Source organism: Hylobates moloch, unplaced genomic scaffold (assembly GCF_009828535.3).
Source record: "Hylobates moloch isolate HMO894 unplaced genomic scaffold, HMol_V3 SCAFFOLD_11, whole genome shotgun sequence".
NCBI lineage: Eukaryota > Metazoa > Chordata > Mammalia > Primates > Hylobatidae > Hylobates > Hylobates moloch.
The window spans coordinates 18,369,455-18,390,726 of NW_026652286.1; the positions used below are offsets into that span (position 1 = coordinate 18,369,455).

The 21,272-nt window shown below is 37.0% G+C and overlaps 1 long non-coding RNA gene across 1 annotated transcript in view; it reads left to right on the forward strand.

The window, feature by feature from the left end:
• LOC131384645 (uncharacterized) overlaps nt 1–6,715 on the forward strand; it is a 254,369-nt gene extending 247,654 nt beyond the window's left edge. The window contains exon 6 of the long non-coding RNA XR_009215705.1: nt 6,508–6,715. This is a non-coding gene — a long non-coding RNA (uncharacterized LOC131384645). The remainder of the gene's footprint in view (nt 1–6,507) is intronic.
• Nucleotides 6,716–21,272: the final 14,557 nt, after the last annotated feature.

A 21,272-nucleotide genomic window follows, 5' to 3' on the forward strand; every position in this document is an offset into this window, starting at 1 on the left:
TTTGAAGTTGAGTGCCTGCCTATTCAGTTTACCATCAAACTAACCCTGCCAACACTAATATCCTCCTCACGTTGCTCAAATAATGGAGACAGTTTCTAGAGAATGTGTCTGATTTAAATAAGGAGATTCTTATTTAAATTTGAAAGTTCAGAAATCACCCAGAATATCTGTTATTTAGTTACTCCATCTTAAGCCTTTTTTTTTTAGCCTACAACATGTTTTACAGCCAAACCTGGAAGGAAGGTTCAAGAAAACAATGTGGGCAATACAAGGAGGAGAAAGAGGGTCTTTGGGGTTTATATGGTTTAGAGATATAGACAGAAATTTGAATTCATTTTCTCCATTTTCTTGCATCTTCTCGTTTCTTCTCCCTGCTCCCCCATTCCAGCCTGTTAGTCTAGAACTGCTTATACCTCTGTATACTCTGGTCGTAGGACCAGATTTTAAACCTCAATTCTGCCACTTACTAAATATGTAAGTTAAGGAAAGCCACTATACTTTTTGATCTTCAGTGTTTTCATCTACAAAATGAGAATAATGCTAACTACTTCTGAATGCCTCTGTATTAAGTCAAACCTGGAGTTTACATTCCAGTTTCAGAAAAGTCATTTAATTTTCAATTATTCAGCCACTTCCTAGTTCTTAGTGCTTCTAAGCAATATCTAGACATCATTCTCAGTCCTCGTGCTTCTGACCTCTTGGGGAATTGTGAACAATCTTGAATTCAGAGATAATCCGTTATATGTGTTTGATAGTAAAACTGAATCTACTGAATTTGTCTGCCTTTTTGTGGCTCACTTGGGACGTAGTACAGTATGCAATATTTTGCTCAGGAAGTATATTGTCTCTGGAATGCTGTGATGTGTAATGACATCTCATGTTTGATCTACTGAGTTCGTTTAGGCAGAATAAATTAATTAAAGTGAGTTTGGGGTGTGAGAACAGCAAATCCACAGTGAATTGATATTTTTCTCTTTTAATTCATTGTTGTATCATAGGTCATGAGGACAGAGCCCTCATATATAGGATTAGTGCTCTAAAAAGACCTCAGAACATTCCCTTTCTCCTTCTGCCATGTGAGCTGATAGCAAGAAGACAGCTGTCTATGAACCAGGAAATGAATCCTCACCAGACAGCAAATCTGCCAGCCTCTTGACCTTGGACCTCCCAGCCTTCAGAACTTTAAAAAATAAATTTCTCTTGTTTATAAGCCACCTAGCCTATGGTGTTCTTTTATAGCAGCTCAAACTCATTAAAACACTCATTTTAGCTGTTTTGCTTTCAGCATTTATATAAGTTCTCATAGAGCCCAGTTGGTCTCAGAACAAGGTGAGTATATCAAAGAAAATGGGTATTAATAGGCTTTATGGTACTTGGGTTGGAGGGGAGGAAAGGATGCTTGATACTATATGGCACCGTGAAGTCAGACCATACTTCCATGTTCATGATGCCCTTATCTTTTGAAGTAGTAGTTCAAAGATGACCCTAGGAGAGGCCTGATAAATCAACCCTGACCAGTCCTGCCACATTCAAATAGGCTTCCTAGCTATTGCCAGATAAAGGACAGCCTGGGAACAGGATCTCTTGCATCAAGTCATAGAATTCATTCACAACCTATTTGTTTGTTTCCTTTATTTGTTTTATCTTAACTAGTTGAACAATGAGGGTGAGAGATGGATGAAGGGCAAGAACTAGAAAGAGTATACAAATTGCTTTGGTAACTTCCAACCTCCTGAAGTTCAGTGATGGTAAAGAATTGATGTCTTGTTTTCTAATGAGCCATCAGAACAAATTCAGTAAGAGAGGGACAAATAGTAGAGGGGTAGAGCAGAGACTGCTTCATTTCAGGACCACCTGGGCACTGGTGTTACTCTGAAAAGTGTGTAGCAGGGGCAGCCTGAGAAATCCTTACAACACATCTCTACATTAAAGCTAGGGTAGTAGCAATAAGGACAGAAATTATTTGGCTTGCTGACTTTTAAGGTATTTTTTTTGCCTCTATAACCTTGTAATCTGAAAGGTTTCCCACCAAGCATAATTTCAAGACAGAAGTATTTATGAGGAATTTTAAACCTCCCCAAAGTCAATAACTTATCATATCTCCTCTCTCAAATTTAAATGCTCTGCAACATACACAGTGATTACTCATATCTGTGGGGTAGGAGAGACAGTCTAGTGTGGCAACCATTTCACTTTGGTAAGGTCTGACTTCTCGTTTTGATTTTCCAGAGATCGGCTGCCATGCTACTTTGTACTCCATGCTAACTCTTAAAAAATGCGAAATCATACATTTTTTTTTTCAAGGAAACTTACTTATAATCTTATTCTTCCTTTGATATAGATTTATGTGTTACAGGGGCTGCTGTCCAGAGTTTGGTGTTTTTCAGACACATTCTAAATCATTGGTAGAATAAGGTTAATTCCCTGTGCATGTGCCTGATCAATAAATCTATCTTCCAGATTTCTGTCAGAGATAGAAAAAGTTAATTTCCAATGCTATTTTAATAATTAGACTGCTATGCACTTATTAGTTTTTAACAAATCCAAGGGAAGTATCCAAGGATGGTTCTAAAAAAGCAGTATTGGGTATTAAGTCCAAAGTATAAGATGTAGTAGAGTTAAAGATGAGACAGTCAGTAACAAGGTCACCACTCAGGGATTAAAAAACAGTGTAAGATAATACTGATATGGTTTGGCTGTGTCCCCACCCAAATCTCATCTTGAATTGTAGTTCCCATAATTCCCAAGTGTCATGGGGGTGACCTGGTAGGAGATAATTGAATCATGGGGACAGACTTTTCCTGTGCTGTTCTCATGCTAGTGAATAAGTCTCATGAGATCTGATGCTTTTATGAAAGGCAGGTCCCCTGCACATGTCCTCTTTCCCACCACCATGTAAGATGTGCCTTTGCCCCTCCTTCACCTTCTGCCATGATTGTGAGACCTCCCCAGCCATGTAGAACTATGAGTCCATTAAACCTCTTTCCTTTATAAATTACCCAGTCTCAGATACATCTTTATTAGCAGCATGAGAACAGACTAATACATATACTATGATTAGAAAGAGTTGAGCCAATCCTAGGATTCAGTCTGAAATGTTGAAGGCATGTTGGAGTCCTGTCTTGTGGGATTTTACCAAGTGAGGCTTCATGACTGTGAAGACCTGGACAAGGATGGAGACAGACATGGACCTCCTCCTTTCCACAAATGTGGAAGAGAGAGTTTTGGAAAGACTCATTGTTCCAAAGCCCAGTTACCAATAGTCTGATCATTACAAAAGTCTCTTCAAGGTCCCTTGTCTTAAAGGCAGCACAGAAGCCTGGATCATAGCTGTCCTTCATCTAGAAAAACAGCTTTGGTAGAACTTTCATTAGCAGTTCAGGTGCCTCTCATCAGATCAAATTGGCTTCTAGTCATCCCGTGCCTGTGTTCTAGCCCTAGTGACAGGCTTCTCCCTGGTTTCAGGGAACGACATACCATTTTGCACCTTATGTATGAATTGAGGCCTAATTTTATTTCTTAGTTCCAAACATGTTCTGACAAGGCTGAAGCCTGGTGTTGCCAATTCCATTCGTTTCCAAGGTGAAGATTCTTTGCCTCACTAGCTGATATGTTTTTGATCTGTGTCCTCGCCCAAATCTCACATTAAACTGTAATCTCTAATGTTGGAGGAGGGGCCTGGTGGGAGGTGATTGGATCGTGGAGGTGGATTTCTCAGGAATGGTTTAGCACCATTCCCTTGGTGCTGCTGTCATGATAGTGAGTGAGTTCTTGCAAGATCTGGTTGTTTAAAAGTGTGTGGCTCGCTCCTACTCTGGTCATGTGATGTACTAGCTCCCCCTTCACCTCCCACCATGATTGTAAGTTTCCTGTGGCCTCCTCAGAAGCCAAGCAGATGCCAGCACCATGTTTCCTGTATAGCCTGCAGAACCATTAGCCCATTATACCTCTTTTCATTATATTACAAGTCTCAGGTATTTCTTTATAGCAATGCGAGAATGGACTAATACACTAACACTTCTAACTCAGTTTGGACTCATGATTTGTTCACAGAAGTCTCTCTGTTGCTTTACAGAATCTTCACCATGCTACCTCTGTGACTCCCCACTGCCATGCTCAATCCACTTGTAGAGAAAGTGTCTTATTTTTCTAGTTCCAGCAATGCCATCCAAAGGTTTTCCTAGGTGGAATCCCTGACAGATAGCTCCCTCTTTCTTTCTCCTTTAGCGCTACCTGATCATTATTTGCTTTCCTTGGAACACAGAAGTTGGAGGAGAATTCCCAGTGTAATTTGCCTCACACCTTAAGCCCAGATGGCTTTCAGCACTGTTTCAGAAATACTCTCTAGAAGCAAAAGTCAAGAAGTACAACATCCTTTGTATTAGCCTGGTTTCTCCAGAGAAATAGAACCAATAGAATGTATATGTATATTCTATTATATATATATATAATATATATAATAATATATAATATATAAAATATAATAATATATAATATTTTATAATATATATAAAATTTATATATTTATATATTTTATATAATATATAAAATATATATAATATATAAAATATATAATATATATTTATATATACACATACACACACATATATATACACACACATATATGTACATATATACTATATACACATATATATGTACATATATACTATATACACATATATACATATGTACATATATACTATATACATATGTGTGTATATGTACTTCACACATATATACATAATGTATATGTACATATATATATGCATCTGAATCTCATCCAAAACACTTTCACAGAAACACCTAGAATAACGCTTAACCAAATATCTGGGTTCTCTGTGGCTCAGTTAAGTTGACACATAAAATTAATTATCACATCCTTCCCTCTATTATTCTAGAGGCTGAAAAATACACGGTGCACTGCTGCAGTCACTAAATTCAGGGTCATTAATATGAATATGATTTTCCAGGAAGGAACTTTAAATGCTTAGCCTTGAAGAAGCGGCAGCTTAAAGAGAAGAAGTCTTTTTATCACCCTTTCATTGGTTTTGGTCTGCATTTCCTTTAGCTATATTCCCTGAGCACCCACCTACCTGTCTTATCAGACCCTTTCCTTACCCATCCCACAGCCTCCACCCTTGCCCTGTCCATGCCTCAGGTTTGCCACAGAGCTGGGTTCCTTCCTTACTCTTTGCTGAAAACAAATTCATAATACATCATAATAGTTACAACAACAGCTGTCTTCTCTTGCGTGCTTATTGTATGCAATATTTTACATATATTAGCATGTTAAATCCTCATAACAATCCTGTAAGGAATGATGATGCCTATTTTGCAGATACTGTGAGAGAAAAACAAAAGAATTAATGAACTTGCTCAAGGCCACACAGCCATGAAATGGTAAAACCACAATTCAAACCCACATATGTCTGACGCCAGAGTCTGTGCACAACATAGTTACACACTGTGCTCCCTGCTCCCCAACCTCTCCACATTATTTCACCAAAGGCTGAGTAGCTGGCTCAGATGGAAAATTTTATCTCTGATTCAGTCTGGTAGCTCAACACAGATCCGAACTCAGTGATGTTTTCCAAGCGTTGGCATAAACAGAAGGATTGAAAATCCTATGTGACTTCTCTGTGAGCAATTAAGGGGCTGCATTCTGTAGCATGCCATTCAGCATTCACTATTCATCATCACAAACTTTCAGACACACTGAAGGTCACGATTGAAAACAGTTATTTTAAGAGACGACATTGTTCTCAAAAACCACAGTAGGACCATTGCAAAATGATTTTAACTCAGATCTATATTCAGAGATGAATTCTTCTTTCAGCTCAAATGACGCAGGTTTGTTAGTTGGGGTGTGAGTAGGAGGTGGGGAGATAAAAAAGGAGGGGACAAGTATTCATTCTTATCCATCTCTTGCTCACCTTCTGATAGTTATTTATTTCCCCTGTACTTTTCAAACTCTTTCAAATTCTTTACCTCAATCTAGCATCTCCATTTCATTTAATTTGTCATAGGAATATTTTTCAATAAGGGGAAATCTTTAAACAAAATTGAAAAATATAAGACATCTGCATAATAAAATCTTTTGCAAAAGATACAAGATTTTCTTTAGGTCACGCTTTCCTCTAATTTTTTCTCCTCCAAAATTATTGTAGGGAATATGCTAAAAGCCTGCCCACCTTTCTCCTAGGATTTTGCTTTACTTTCAAACATTTTCTCTATTGTCACAATGAATTGCCATTGAAGATTTCAAGATTTGAGAAAACAAGGTAGGAGAGGGAGAAGCTATAATATATGCAGGTGATAGATGAGATAGGGTTGTAAACGGAATGATTGGTCTTAATCCTTTGCTTCTATGAGGTGATAGTATAGATTCACCCTCTTGCTCTTTCTATGCAGTGCATTTTCCACCTCTTGCCTTTGGGCTTGCCCATGTGACTTGTTTAGCCAGTTGAATTTTAGCAAATATATTATAAGCATTGTCTTTTTGCACAGGTGTCATCACCATGAGAAGGACATACCACCCCAGAATAAGGAGAGGCAAATGGATTAGACCTGAAATGAACCCAGAGCCTGGATTGAAGCACAGCAAACCCAGCTTGGATCACATAATTCCCAGTCCTGTGCAGAAGAACCGTGAGACCTACAATATATTTCAATACCTTCATTCAAGAAATAAATGCTCAATCAATTTTGTAAAACACTGAGGTTGAAGGTTGTTTGCTATACCACATTTTGGTGAAAATAGTTGGCAGTGACACCAATCAAATCAAGAATAATCCCACAACACAGAGCTACAATACATGCAACTTCAGCATCTACTAGTATTCACTAAGTGCCAACATTGTGCTGGCAGCTTTGCATGTTCTCTCATTTCAATTTTACAACAACAATAAGAGGTAGGCATTATGCAATCAATTTAAGTTTCAAAAAGATTAAATGACTTTATTAAGGCTCCATGGTTAGTAAGTTATAGAGCAAAGCCTGAATCTGAGATTATTCTATTAGACTTGCTCTGCTTTTGGAAAACATTTTTTTCTTTTTCAATTTAGTCCTTTAAAGTTGAATTTGTGCATACTTTAAAAACAGTATAGATAAAAGTAGTAGCCATACTTTACCATCTACTGCATTTTGGGTTTATATCATATTCACATATTTCTCTATTTTTTTTTTTTTTTTTTAGTGCTCATATTCACTCTTGTAGATAAGGATAGCTGAGATTACTCGGGCCATTTTACAGATTAGGAGACTGGGGCTCACCAATATGGTCTTAATCTTCCCCCTACCTTTGTCAAACTTTAGACAAGTTTTTTTCCTGACTTTAGGCCCCTGACCTCCTTCTTCTTAGATCATTTGCTTTAAAGAACTTGTGCTTGTGAATAATGTATCTCTCCCTTTTATATGGAAATCTTCTCAGACTCTTTTGCCAGTTTTACAACCCAGTCATCTCTTTCTCAAGGATCTGGGAGCCATTTTTTTCAAATATAATAATCAAAAAAGACAGTGCCTGTATCTGCCAGTCTCTGTGGGAGAGTAGGAACTTAACTTCCATAAGCAGCAATGAGCAAACCTAGATGGTCACATCACATTGAACAACCTTCCCCTAAAATCCACAGTGCTTTTCCTCAAGCTCTTCACCTCTAATGCAATAGTCTTGAATAATGTCTTCCTTGCATGTTTAGCTATCCAGTGCATTTTCTCTTTAGCATGAATGAAAGAATTATTCATTCAAGAGGACTCAGTAAATGATTATCAGGGTGTAGACACAAATTTAGTCACTGGCTTCAAATCTATCTTCTATTGTTTCTTTAGGTTATGCTCATTTGTTATTGATATTTATGGCTCTTGTTTTTATTTTTTTTCTCTAGTCTAACCTTTAGAAGGTTTTGTTTGTGTTTACTTGGCTGATGAGACTGTACAAAGGAGCCTCAGACTTTCCATTGTATAAGGGAAGCTTCGCCTCGGGCCCTTAGAGACTGTTGGAAGTCTCAGAGCACTGCTGTTTTGACACTGTAGAAAACGAACCAAAACGTTTTATTTGAAACAGTTGCATGGGCTTCCAGATATTTTTAATTAAACATGCACTGTCTGGAGCCTCAGCCTTTGGCCACCCATTTATCATTAAGTTATCTGCAGCTGTTGCAGCTGTCGCTAGAATAAAACTTTCTCCTTTTATCCACATGATGGCAGTATAAGTTAATGTTAAACCTCAGCACATACAGCCTTCAGAATGAGTGGGGTTTTGTTCAGAATTGGCCACTCAATTCTCTCCCCGTGTACCCGCAGCCTCCTGTAACTCAGCTCTAAATATTTCTCACTTCCCCCTTTTTAATCTTAAACAAAGCCAGCCTCTTCAGTTCAAAGAGGAGGTCTATGAATGAAAAATCCATATGATACAACAGTTTCATTATAAAAGACCCCCAGACACAGGAGGTCAGAGTCCAGCTGCCCACAAAACCACATGCGACTAACTCTTGGTTCAGGGCTGCTGAGTAGTTGTCTATAAATAGCAGTGGTTGGTTACCCATTGTCGGCAACCTTGACCTAATCACTGTTAATCAATAAAGTCATTGAAGTATAATAGCCTCATTGGCAGTGAATTGGCTCAGGTTCAATATACAAGAGAATAGTTTTCATGAGTATTGGGATGGTAATTATTTAATCAGAGCATGGAGCCTTAAACAGATCCAGTAAGAAGAAATAAGTACAAAATCATGCTTGATACATCTTTTCTATACTTTCAGAAAAATAAAGGAGACAAAATCTTTCTGAAATTTGAAAACTCAGGTATTGCTTACAGACTTTAATTAGGAAGCAAAAGGCAAGTATACTTCTTTAACCAATATTTGGAATAGCATTCCTACTTTATAAAGGGAGGGCAGATTTTCAAAAAGCAACTTTTACTTCTCATATCTTTAAATATTAGATTATCTAAAGTACACATAAGTTGGCTGGGTGCAGTGGCTCATGCCTGTAATCTCAGCATTTTGGGAGGCCAAGGTGGGAGGATCACTTGAGGTGAGGAGTTCAATACCAGCCTGGCCAACATGGTGAAACCTCATGTCTACTAAAAATACAAAAATTAGCCAGGCGTGATGGTGTGTGCCTGTAGTCCCAGTTACTCAGGAGGCTGAGGCCAGAGGATCGCTTGAACCAGGGAGGCAGAGGTTGCAGTGAGCCGAGATCTCACCACTGCACTCTACCCCAGCTGATAGAATGAGACTCCATCTCAATTAAATAATAATAAAGTACACATAAGTATTACATCCTTCTGGGGAAAACATTTACTCTGTACTTAAGCTTTTTAAATTCTCATAGTAATATGACTTCCAAAATTGGTAACTAATCAAGGCAAAGGTATAACTACAAACTTGTCCCTTTTAGTCGTTTTTTCTACTATTCCCAAAAGTAGAGACATCTTCTTCGCTAATATTCCTTATCCTTTAGTTCCTGTTTTGAAATCGTATTATAAATAATTTAAAAGCCAATGCTATCTCTTGTTGCTCTTCGTCTCCCACAGTGCTTAGCACAGGTTTTGACACTGCTTCCTCTCTAAATGAACATTGGTTAAATCTTTGCTTAACCAACATAGCATGAAAGCAAGTTACCTGTGATCTTCACCTAAGTGGAGGCCTAACATTTCCATGTCTAAAATTTTAACAAGGCCATGCTAAATATCAACACTTTGCAAAATCTCTACCCAGATGTCCTCAACAAAATCTTCAAAAAAAATAAATTCTTGGAAAGAATTTCCCTAAGATTACTATTGAAAGACCTGGAAATGGACAGAAAATATGATAATGTTAAACTTTAGCCTTTCTTTCAGAAAATAGAGGAAAACCGTTATGATATTACATGATAGAAACAATTTTCCTAATATTATTTTCTAAATTTCAAATATCTGTGTTTGTAGGCTTGAGAAAAATGACGTATTTTTGAATGCAACTGGAGAGGTTTAACAAAGAAAGCCTTTTCTGGTCCCCATGGGGGGAAATCAGCTTTAGACTGTTAGCACACACATCTGAAAGTTCAATGAACTTCAGTTTGTTGCTATGCCAACCAGCAGAAGACCTGTCCAGATATGAATTGATAACACAAATAAAATCTCCCCAAAGATGATGCTTGTTTGGCTTAAGGGCATAGTCTTTGTAACAAACCTTGACAAATCACAAGTCTGTCGGTTTGGAGGATTTATTTGGACGACTATCCAAATGTCCTTAGTGCGCTATTAAAGTACCTTAATTTTTTTTTTTTTTTTTCCGTAGGAAATTGAGCAGTTGTTGCTTCCAGGGGGATGTAGACTTTTTTTACTCTTTTTATTTGTATTTTTATCTTTTCCTTTCCTAAGTATAAAAGTAGCAGATACAGAGAGAATTATTCATAGTTTCTGATTATAACAAAGAAAGGGTGACTAGACTAGAACCGTAAACCTTGGGAGATGTTTTAGATGCCACTCTCACACTGTGATATGAAGTCGGGCAATTAATCTTTGTTTCTTAATGTCACATCTCTCACTCCCTGCCATAGGCAGAGTCCCTAAGCTGTCTGTATAAAAAGCCCTTGATGAATGTATTTGGAAGAATTTCTTTGTAGGGTTTGCTTTGCGCTTCTGTTTGCTCTATATCCTCAGAGTGAACTAATTTAGGTAATATAATAGTTTACACCAACATCTAAGGGATTGGAGAAGATAAAAAATGCTACCCTACTTTTTCCGTGTATCATTCCATTACTGCCACCTTGAAAAAAATTTGGCTGTCACACCCCTCTTCAGGAATCTGGAGTGTGTCTATTCTAAGAAATAGGAAAGAGTGTACAAAAACATGTTGGGAATTTTAATGATAGATATTACTTGTGTGTTCTGAATATGCACTGTAATACATATGCCAAAAAACACCAACCTATGGAATAGGGTCACCAAAATTGTATTGTTTGTTTTGTATACTATGACCTAGACTCACTTGTATAATTCTTCCTTTAACTTCCGAATCTCCACTGTACATTAGCTAATTTTTCCTTTCACCTCTCTGAGACAGTCTCCTCTTTGTTGAAGCCAACAAGGAGATCCAACAAAGTGTGGAGTAGATATTATAAATAGCAGTGATTTTAAATTAGATTCCTTTTTTTTTAGTTCAGATTAGGGAACAGTTTCTTGCCAATGGGCATAAGGACTATAATTGTAAATTTTTGGAGAAAGAAAATTGACTATCTCAAATATTCTTGATGAAATTCACCTTCAGTCAACGAACATTAAAAAACGACAAGGTAAAAGTGGGCATACAGTTCTCAGTGGTTTTATTTTATTCTGAAACTTTCCTGTACTTTGTTGGTAGATCAGTAACAAAGGTGTACCTATCCTTAATCGAATTAGTCTGTTTGTTCTGATTGTCAAAGTGGGTCTTATCTCCCATGGGAAAACCATAGGACTATTTATCTTTGATTCTTATCTCCCAGAAAGTAAAACAAATCTCTTCAGCCTGAAGCGGATTGATTCTAGACTTACATTACAAGGAAAGCCCAGTACTAAGAGATATAGAACTTTCCACTTTTCTGTTTTTGAGTAGTAGTTTAGATTCAAGAACTTATTTACAAAGAAATATCTAAACTAGGAAAATATTCATAGAGTTACATATTCCCATAGGTAAATTGATAAAAGCCATGACTTAGAACATCTGCAAGTTGGTGAAAATTCCTAACCTGGCTTCTGTCTGCTATATATCAACCATCTTTGAGCTATTGAAGGAGAGAGTTCTGAATTAAAGGATATAGTTCAAAAATGTTACTCAATAAATATTTGTAATTGTTTGTGATAAGTGATACATTAAGTATCAATACAATTATCTGTTTTGTAATTTGTGAGGGGCAAATCAAGAATTTTGTAGAAAATAGTATTTGAGGCTGGAATGGAACAATCTGGATGATGAACAGAAACTTCTGAGCATCTCGTGACCATATAAGAGGGAGCTAAAGAGTCAGCAATGATAGTATTACCTGCTTTGGTTTTCCCCATGCTCTATGCTGGCTCCCAGTTTCTGCTGAGGTGGTGCCAGTATCTGCTATGGAAATTTATGAGGAAGGACAGAAGAGGTGCTGTTCTCTCACCTTCACATTAATCAAAGTAGCTCTATTTTTACCTGTCTCATACATTGAGTTTCTATGAAGGATCTCATTTGAAGAACCAGATCTACTCTAAAAAATAAAAGATTACCTGCCATAAAATCCTATTGCTCATTGAGAAGCCCAGAAAGAATGTTTAGGCTTTGTCTTTGAGTCAGTAAAACAATAAAAGGTGAACATCCATGCCTTAATTTTCCACAGCAATAGCTTACAAAGTGCAGTCCCTCAGCCAACAGTATCAGTATCTCCTTGGAAGTTTTTATAAATGCAAATTCTTGAAGATTACTCCAGACCTATCTAAAGCAGAAATTCCAATAAAGCATAGCAATCTGCATTTTAACAGGTTTTTAGTTGATTCTGATGCATGTTCAAGTTTGAGAACAAGTGTCCTAGAGCTTAATTTAGTTTACCAAGTAAAAGAAATGAGGTGGTATGAATAGAAAGTCACTGTCAGTGTAGTAGTGCACTTTCTAAGGAAAACCTCTTCCAAGTATTACATCTTAGCTCCAGTCTAAATCATCGTAGAGAGAATTGGCTTTCAGTTTTAGAGAAAGAAAAAAATGCCTCCAGTTCTTCTATTCCTCCAGCCCCATAAATATCAGTCAAAATAAAGCACTACCTTAACAACTTAAAACCACTGAATAACGCTTTGAAACTCTATCTCGGCCCCAAGCTGCTTATTTGAAAATAGGTGGAGCTAATTAACAGACAATGGTAAAGTCACTGACATGTTACAATTTGCAGTGGTTAAATGCAGTCTTGTATTTTGTTTCTAATGGATTAATTAAAATAACTGTTGCTCATAAATTCCACTCCATCTAGGTCACCAGGTGATGCACACGTAGGAACAGTGCTAGAAGAAACTGTAGTCACAGGGAATGAGGCAGGATCATAGGTTGTCAGTTTCCTTCCCAGAACCAGAGCATTTGCCACATCAGTTACCTTCCTGAAATCATGACCCATGTGAGAGAGACAATGCTAGATTACACTGGAGTTACATTTGGACTTTTCCTCAATTCTCAACCCTGGCTCTTCTCATTTCAATGATGTTATGCCACTAGATGGCTCCAGAGGGTCTACCTGCACATGAAAGGCCAGAGATTTGAAAATTGGAGTGCACTTTGTAAGCTATCCGCAGCCATGGTCCTCTGCAATTGAATTCCACTCAGCCAGAGGTGATGTCTCATTTTCTCTCCTCCATCTTTCAAGAGTGATGGTGTCTCCAACAGAAAACATGAATGCCTCAGACCAATAAAGCATGTGTCTTCTCCACATTCCAAACTTTAAAGTCTAGCTTTGAGCAGATGATATATGAATGCTGAAAGTGGGAATAAACATTCTGTCCTTAAATTTTATAGCATTTCATAACTTAGGTGGTTGTGGGCTATTAGAAAATGTGACAGCACAAAATGGACCAAAGATTTCCCATGCTCAAGCCTTGCTTAATCAGAGAAGTTAAGAGATAAGTTATTAAGCCTGACCTGCCTTTTTTATATTGTTCTAGTGGTGTTGGTTAGTGTGGAAACTCAATTTTTGTTTGTTTTAGTTTTTCTAAGTGTAAAAGTATTGTTTTTTTTTAAGTTTGTGATATGAACTCAGTTTCTTCTAGGCTTAGCTGTCGTTTCTAAATTAATCCAATTTGACGACAGCCTCTAAAATGAGCAATCGTGCTTACCAAACTCTCCCATTGTGATAATGAATTGTTTCTGGGATGGATACTTGAAGCAAGTGGAAAGCAACCACAGACTGAAATTACCCATCCAGAGGCCTGAAAGAACATGGACCAGGAGACAAAAAGCCTGAATCCAGAAGGAAGAGGGCTCTAGGGTGGAAAAGGCACCCCGTGTCAAAGTAGGAGCTTCACTTTGGCAAACCAAAGCCATAAAGAATTTGAAGTTTGGGGATACTAATTTTATGAATAAGCAGAGGAATTCAGTCTGCAGACAGAAGAATGGAACGTGTACAAAGAAAATATCATACGCGAGAAAAAAATTTAGACTCAGAAAGATATACAGTATAGGTATCTGAAAAGCTTCCAGTTCCTACGTGCACTGCTTATACTTCCTTCAACCAAATGCCACACGTGGTTTTCTGAGTCTTTACAGCCACTCTTTCCCCATCTTTTTACATTTTCCTCGAGCTGATTGTCAAAGATTCCCCAACAGTCCTTTGTTCCCAATGAACTAAAATTTAGAAGGCATCTTTTATTGTGAGTCAACTCAAAATACTAAATTCCTTATAGCTGAGTTTATGAAGTAGGGGAAACTGTCTCTGTGTCTTTGGTCCCGATAGTTTTTTGATTCTTTGTCACCACTATCTCCTGGGAGAATGACGGTATTGGCCTGTGACCTGGTACTTTGCTACTCTCCACCCTCCCATAAGAGTACAATTTTTTTTTCTTTTTTTTTTGAGACAGAGTCTCACTGTGTTGCCCAGGCTGGAGTGCAGTGCCGCAATCTCGCCTCACTGAAAGCTCCACCTCCCGGGTTCACGCCATTCTCTTGCCTCAGCCTCCCGAGTAGCTGGGACTACAGGCACCTGCCACCACACCTGGCTAATTTTTTGTATTTTTAGTAGAGTCGGAGTTTCACCATGTTAGCCAGGATGGTCTCGATCTCCTGACCTTGTGATCCACCCGCCTCAGCCTCCCAAAGTGCTGGGATTACAGGCGTGAGCCAGTGCGCCTGGCCGAAGAGTACAATTTTTAAAACAGAAATGTATTTTTTCCATTCCTTGATTTAAACCATCTTTCCTATAAGAAAAAATATAGTAAAAGCCTTACAATGGCTTTCAGGTTTTTGGCCTGGGTCCTGTCCATCTCTCCAATCTCAACATCAGAATCTTTGAACACACTCTCGCTTCCTGTTAACTCCTTTGCCCTTCATCTTTTACTTCAAATGCTACTTCCTTAGGGAAGAAACTCATAAACCCCTACAATAAAAAGACTTCATTTTAGCACACTGTTTCCTGCATAACACTTATCTCATTTTGAAGCATTTATTCACATTCACTTGTGTCTTGTCACCTATTCTCCCACCAGACTGCAAAATCTATAAAAACCACTACTTTTTAGTATTTTTGCTCACAGTTGCGTGCCCAGTTTCAGCAAGCTCACTATGTCTTAGTTGAATGAATGAATGAATGAATGAATGAATGAATGATTCTATGAGTACTTGAAGAGAAATTCTGAGCCCTGTAGCATATTCTGTGGGAATTTTTTGTGGTTGTTCTGCTTGATATTTTAATTTCCTTTCATTATGATGCATACTTATTCTTTTTTGTGAATGTACGGCTGGTACAATGTGTCTAGTTTGCATTGTACAGTTTTTGGAAAGCCTTACATTTTGGAAGTAAATATATTTAAGAAACACATTCAATTTGAATAATGTGTCATTATAATCAAGAATCTCAGAGATATATTCATTTTTGTGAATTGAAGAACATTTTTACCTGAAGGTTGGCATGAAGATGAATACATGAAAAGATTAGAATTGGAGGGTGTAGGCAGAGACAATGGGAATTCGAGGCTATTCCAAGGTTTTGAGGATACTTGGTCCGTATTAAGTGAATTTAAATTTGCTTGGTATTTTTTCAGCAACTACTACAGAAAAAAATCTGATCACTTGAATAACTTCAAAGCACATGAAAGTAAAATAGGCATTACTGGTAATTTTAAATAATTTTAAAAGTATTTCCACAACTTTTCTTTGAGGGTGTGAAAAACCAAGAAAACATGTTCAATCATAGCTTTAAAAAATAGAAAAAATATAGACAGGTAGAAAGAATCCTCTTTGCTGTTATTGAACTATCTTTGCTGAGTTGAACTTATACTTCACCAAGAAAGTATTCTGAATTTATTATTTTCTGCATTGTTTTCCTTTGATTCTAGTTTGATCTGTTAATACTTTTTAAAAAATAATCATCGGCAAAAATAATAGGCATATGGATACTTACTTCCCCATCATCTTCAATTTCAACATTTCATCAAAGAATTTTCCCTCTATTACATCCTTTAATGTGCTTTTTGGCATTCTAAAAACCCAATGCAATTTCTGAGCCTATAGTATTGCTGTATGTCTATAAGTATTGCTGGATGTTTTCTCATATTTTGGGAAATTTTTCTACTTTGATTTAGTTGGGCAATTTACATGTTCACTTTCTACTTTCCCTTTCAGGGTATTTGGCATTTATAATGCTGAGTTGAACCTTATGATATCATATCTAGCTGCCAATATTTAACCATTTGCCCTACAGAAATGGCAATTTCATGTGGAACATCCACATATAAAAATAGCTAACATTTATTAGTTGTTATATTTCAAATACTTATATACTTACTTTCCACACATTATGTAAACTTCTCATTTTATAATCTAAAATATTCAATATTAGAGAAATTAAAATAAATTACCAGCCAGGCGTGGTGGTTCACGCCTGTAATCCCAGAACTTTGGGAGGCTGAGGCAGGTGGATCACGAGGTCAGGAGTTCGAGAGCAGCCTGACCAACATGGTGAAACCCCATCTCTACTAAAAATACAAAAATTAGCCGGGGCTGGCGGTGCACACCTGTAATCCCAGCTACTCAGGAGCCTGAGGCAGGAGAATTGCTTGAACCCAGGAGACGGAGGTTGCAGTGAGCTGAGATTGCACCACTGTACTCCAGCCTGGATGACAGATTGAGACTCCGTCTCAAAAAATAATAATAATTACCCTAATAAAATCACTATTAGGTAGGAAAGCTGCGTTGTAAACGTAGGTCTGCATCACTCCAAAATCTAAGGTGTTCAGCACTACAGTGTCTCTTAAGGGTGATATCTTATTTACTTTTTTCTGATCATTTTTTGAAGATCATTACTGAATATTCCTTTTCAGGGAAAGCTATTATTAATTCAAATAAAAGTGATAATTTCTCCATGGTTCACATACAAAATTCCAAATATATTTTCCAGAAGCTATACTTTGACAAGTATCAAGGTGTTTTCAAACATTTGAAAAATAATATTTTTGCTTTTTATTGGAATCGTTTGTCATTTTGTAGATAAAAATTTTCATGTGTTCCTAAAGCAATTTTTTCTTAGAAACAGTGGCCTGAAGCCTCTAGAAATAGGGCTTAATACCTAATAACTAAAAACGTTTTGACTTTTCTTAGTTTGCATTAAAGGAAAATATAAATGTGTAGGGGAAATAACCATTCATGCCAGATCACTTGCCCTCACAAATCATCCTAGAAATAAATCTGCGTTCTGTCTGCTACAAGTTTTTTAGAAGTGTTTAAAAGCCATTTTTAATTACTGAGAATGGGGTCTATGTGCAGCTTTAATAAAATTCCTTTCTAAAATGCGGCAACTATAAGTTCAAAACCCAAATCAAATGTACTTTGTGAGCTTTGTAATATGAGATTGTATAGCCATCTGGCCCCCAGGCCACCTCTGCACATAAAACATAAATAACTTTTTTAATTTAAGTAATAGATAAATCTGTTTCAAGTGCCTCAGCATCCATGCCCAACATTGTCTGCCAATCTGTTGATCCTAAATAATATTTTCAAGCTGTGGTAAGATTATTGGTGTTCTGAAGCAATCTGGAAATACCAAGTTCTAATGCCAGGAAATGGGTCAAAATGTAATCTCTTCATGTTACTGTTTTGATTTCAGAAATAGCTCTGTCCTTCACAACACTGGGAGCCTGTATATTTTATTCTTCTCCTGGATTTGATTACAGCTGCCATTCTGCTGTTGCATTGTAAACTTTATTAAATATCTACTTTTAATTAACCTCCTTGGCACTGGAACCTCTTGCTAACATCAGTCCGTTTTTGGTTTCTCACAACAGTTGCACTTTTCTCCTTAAATAGTCATTCTGTAATATGCTTCCCTCACATAATTATCACAAAATAGTCCTGTACTTTTTCAGCCAAGAGAGACTAGACAGCATGAACTTTAGAGACAGAGATGTCTGTGTTTGGGTCTTAGCCCTGATGCATGGACCTATGTGACTCTGGGCAAGTTCCTTTCTATTTTCTGATGCCTCATTGGTGGAATGGAGATTTCATGGGTTGTCAGGGCCCCTCACTGGATAAGCAACATCAAATGCCTTCAGTACCCAGAACACAGTTACATGCTCTGAAGGCTAATTCATTCCCTTTCTGTTCAGGGGATACATAAATCACATAAAGAAATGGAAGGGACAATGCTTTTCTTTTGTTCTCTTATTCTCTCAGTTTTATTATTTTATCTTTCATTTTGGAAGAAGCTGATATTTCTTTTCTTTTTTTCTTTTTTTGGCTTCAGTCTCCTGAGTAGCTGAGATTACAAGTGTGTGCCACCATGTCTAGCTAATTTTTGTATTTTTAGTAGACATGAGAATTTGCTATGTTGGCCAGCCTGGTCTCGAACTCCTGGCCTCAAGCGACCCACCTGTCTCGGCCTCCCAAAGTGCTGAGATTACAGGCGTGAGTCACTGTGCCTAGCCTAAAATGTTTAATTGACAAAAATAATTGTATCTACTTATGGAGTACAATGTGACATTTTAAACATTTTAATATATGCACATACTATAGAAAGATTAAATAAAGCTAACTAATATATACATCATCTCATGTACCTTGTGAGATTATTTAAATGCATGCTTTTCACATTTTGAAATATATAATATTAACTATGATCATGTTGTACAATAGATCACTAAACTTATTTATTCTAAATGAAATTTGTACCCATTCACCATTATCTCCCCTTTCCCCATCACCTCTCACCCCAACCTCTTTTAACCACTATTTTACTCTCTGCTTGTATGAGTTCAAATTTTTAGATTCCACAAAAGAGTGAGATCATGCAGTGTTTGTTTCTCTGTGCCTGGCTTATGTCACTTAGCACAATGCCCTCCAGGTTCATCTATGTTATTGCAAATAATAGACTTTCCTTTTTTATAAAAGCTGTATAGTATTCCATTGCATGTGGAATATGTGATGGATATATTGCATATATTCCAGAGGCAATGGAAGACTACACAGCATTTATAAAGGAGGAATATATATTACTATAATATAGACTGTATTATAACATAGACTAAATTAATAGATATTAATAACACACCACATTTTCTTTATCCATTCATCTCTTGATGGACACTTAGGGTGTTTCCATATCTTGGCTATTGTGAAGAATACTGAAATTAACTTGGGAGTGTAGATAGCTCTTCAACATATTGATTTTAATTTTTTTTAATATATACCCATGCACGGGATTGCTGGATTATATGGTGATTCTATTTCTAGTGTTTTGTGGAAATTTCATATTTTTTTCCAAAATGGCTGTACTAATTTATATTCCTACCAACAATGGACCAGAGTTCCCTTTTCTCTACATTCTTGCCAACACTTGTTAACTTTCATCTTTTTAATCCTTGCCATTTTATATCACTGATTGTTTTATTTGAGAATCGTACAAAATCAAGTTTGCCTTATTCTACTTTTTTAAAGATGCAGAAATGCATTTTTCTCAGACCATTCTCATAACAGTGGGCTAAGCATGTGCATTTGCTCTGTAAGTAGCTCTTTCATTTCACATCTGAAAGCATTTGTGGTTTTCTTTTTGGCTTATCTCTTCATGATGCTGGTGGGGATGAAAAGTCAGGATCCAGAGTTGAGCAAGGACCACAGGCATGTGGATAAGGAGAATTAACTATCTTGTCCAAGCAGCAAAATAAATCAATATTCTTTTACCCACCTATTTTTTTCCCTTTTAATAAGTAGCATAATAAAGTCTCTGGCCAATACCAATGCTTGCGTGATATATTTATGTCCATGATACAAGATGTGACTGACTTTTTTTTTCCATCCATTCATGAATTCAAAGAATATTGTTGGCCAGGTCTTGTGCTAAGCAAATGGGAAACAATAAAAAATTAATCCAATTTGAATCCTTGTTTCCAAGGAGCTTTCAGTCTGATAAAGGAAACGAGATACACACTCCAGTGGTTTTCATGGAAAACAGAATGTGCGAATCCCAAGAGCAGTCCAAGGCGCTTTTGATGTTTTGAAGGGAAACGTTACTCTCAGTTGTAGAAAGAAAATGGATATATCTAGAAAATATTCCACATTGTTTGTATTTCAGTTTGGCCTTGAAACATTATCCATTATCTCAAAACAGCTTAGAAGTGGTTTATGAGTAGTGATGAGGTTGGAGGGTTAGCTGAGAGGGTGCCCCCACCTATGTGTCATCTTTGGGTTATGTGTGCAGAAAAAGCACATGCTATCTTATTTATATGATAGGCCACTGCCCAGCCAGCTACAAACTCAATAGTGCAGGAAGGTATTGAATGAAATAGTATGTAACTCTGGCATAGTAATAAACTCAGATACACCAATAATTGCACCCTTGGCTCTTGACATGGTCTGATATCCAGCCACAAATGCCAAATATTATGAGTCTGTGGCTCTGATTTACTCTGTTAGGCATATCTGTCATTCTAATGGGCTAACTAATGGCCTAAATTTCAGTGTACATCTCTACAAAACAGAAAAGGCATTACAGGGCCTTGTCCCCTAACTTGTACACTTGATCTTGTGTTTCCATTGAACTGTTTATTTGCAGGTTGAATAGTAAACTTAAGCAAATAACCTCTCATTGAAGCTGAGTGTCTACCATCAGTCTCCTAACCTTCACCAGTCTTTGTGGTTTATCCCAATTTAGAAGGTGTATTTATTTAGACTCATTTATGGGGACAAATTGATATTATGGGGGATTGTGTTTGGCTCATGGGAGCCCTACTTGGTTTTGTCACTGCATTTCAGGATGGGTAGGTTTAGAAGAAAATCATATGTGGAATGAGCAATATAAGCAAATAATAATATATCAAAACAGAGGCCACATTTGAAAGGGGAGAGTGGACGATAATGTTGGAAAGGAAGCTTAATGGTAGAAGACTTTGAATGTCAACTCTTCAAGGGAAGATTTGATGACCTTGCCAATAAGAAGACCTTGAAGGATTAGTCATTGTATATAAGTAATAAGACCTGAAAAAAAGATCAAAACTGTGTTACAGAAAAACAAACCTAGAACTAAGACATGAAGTACTTGGGGAGAAAAATCAACAACAAAAAACAGCTCATATTCACTTCGTAAGAATATAAACAATTTCCTGA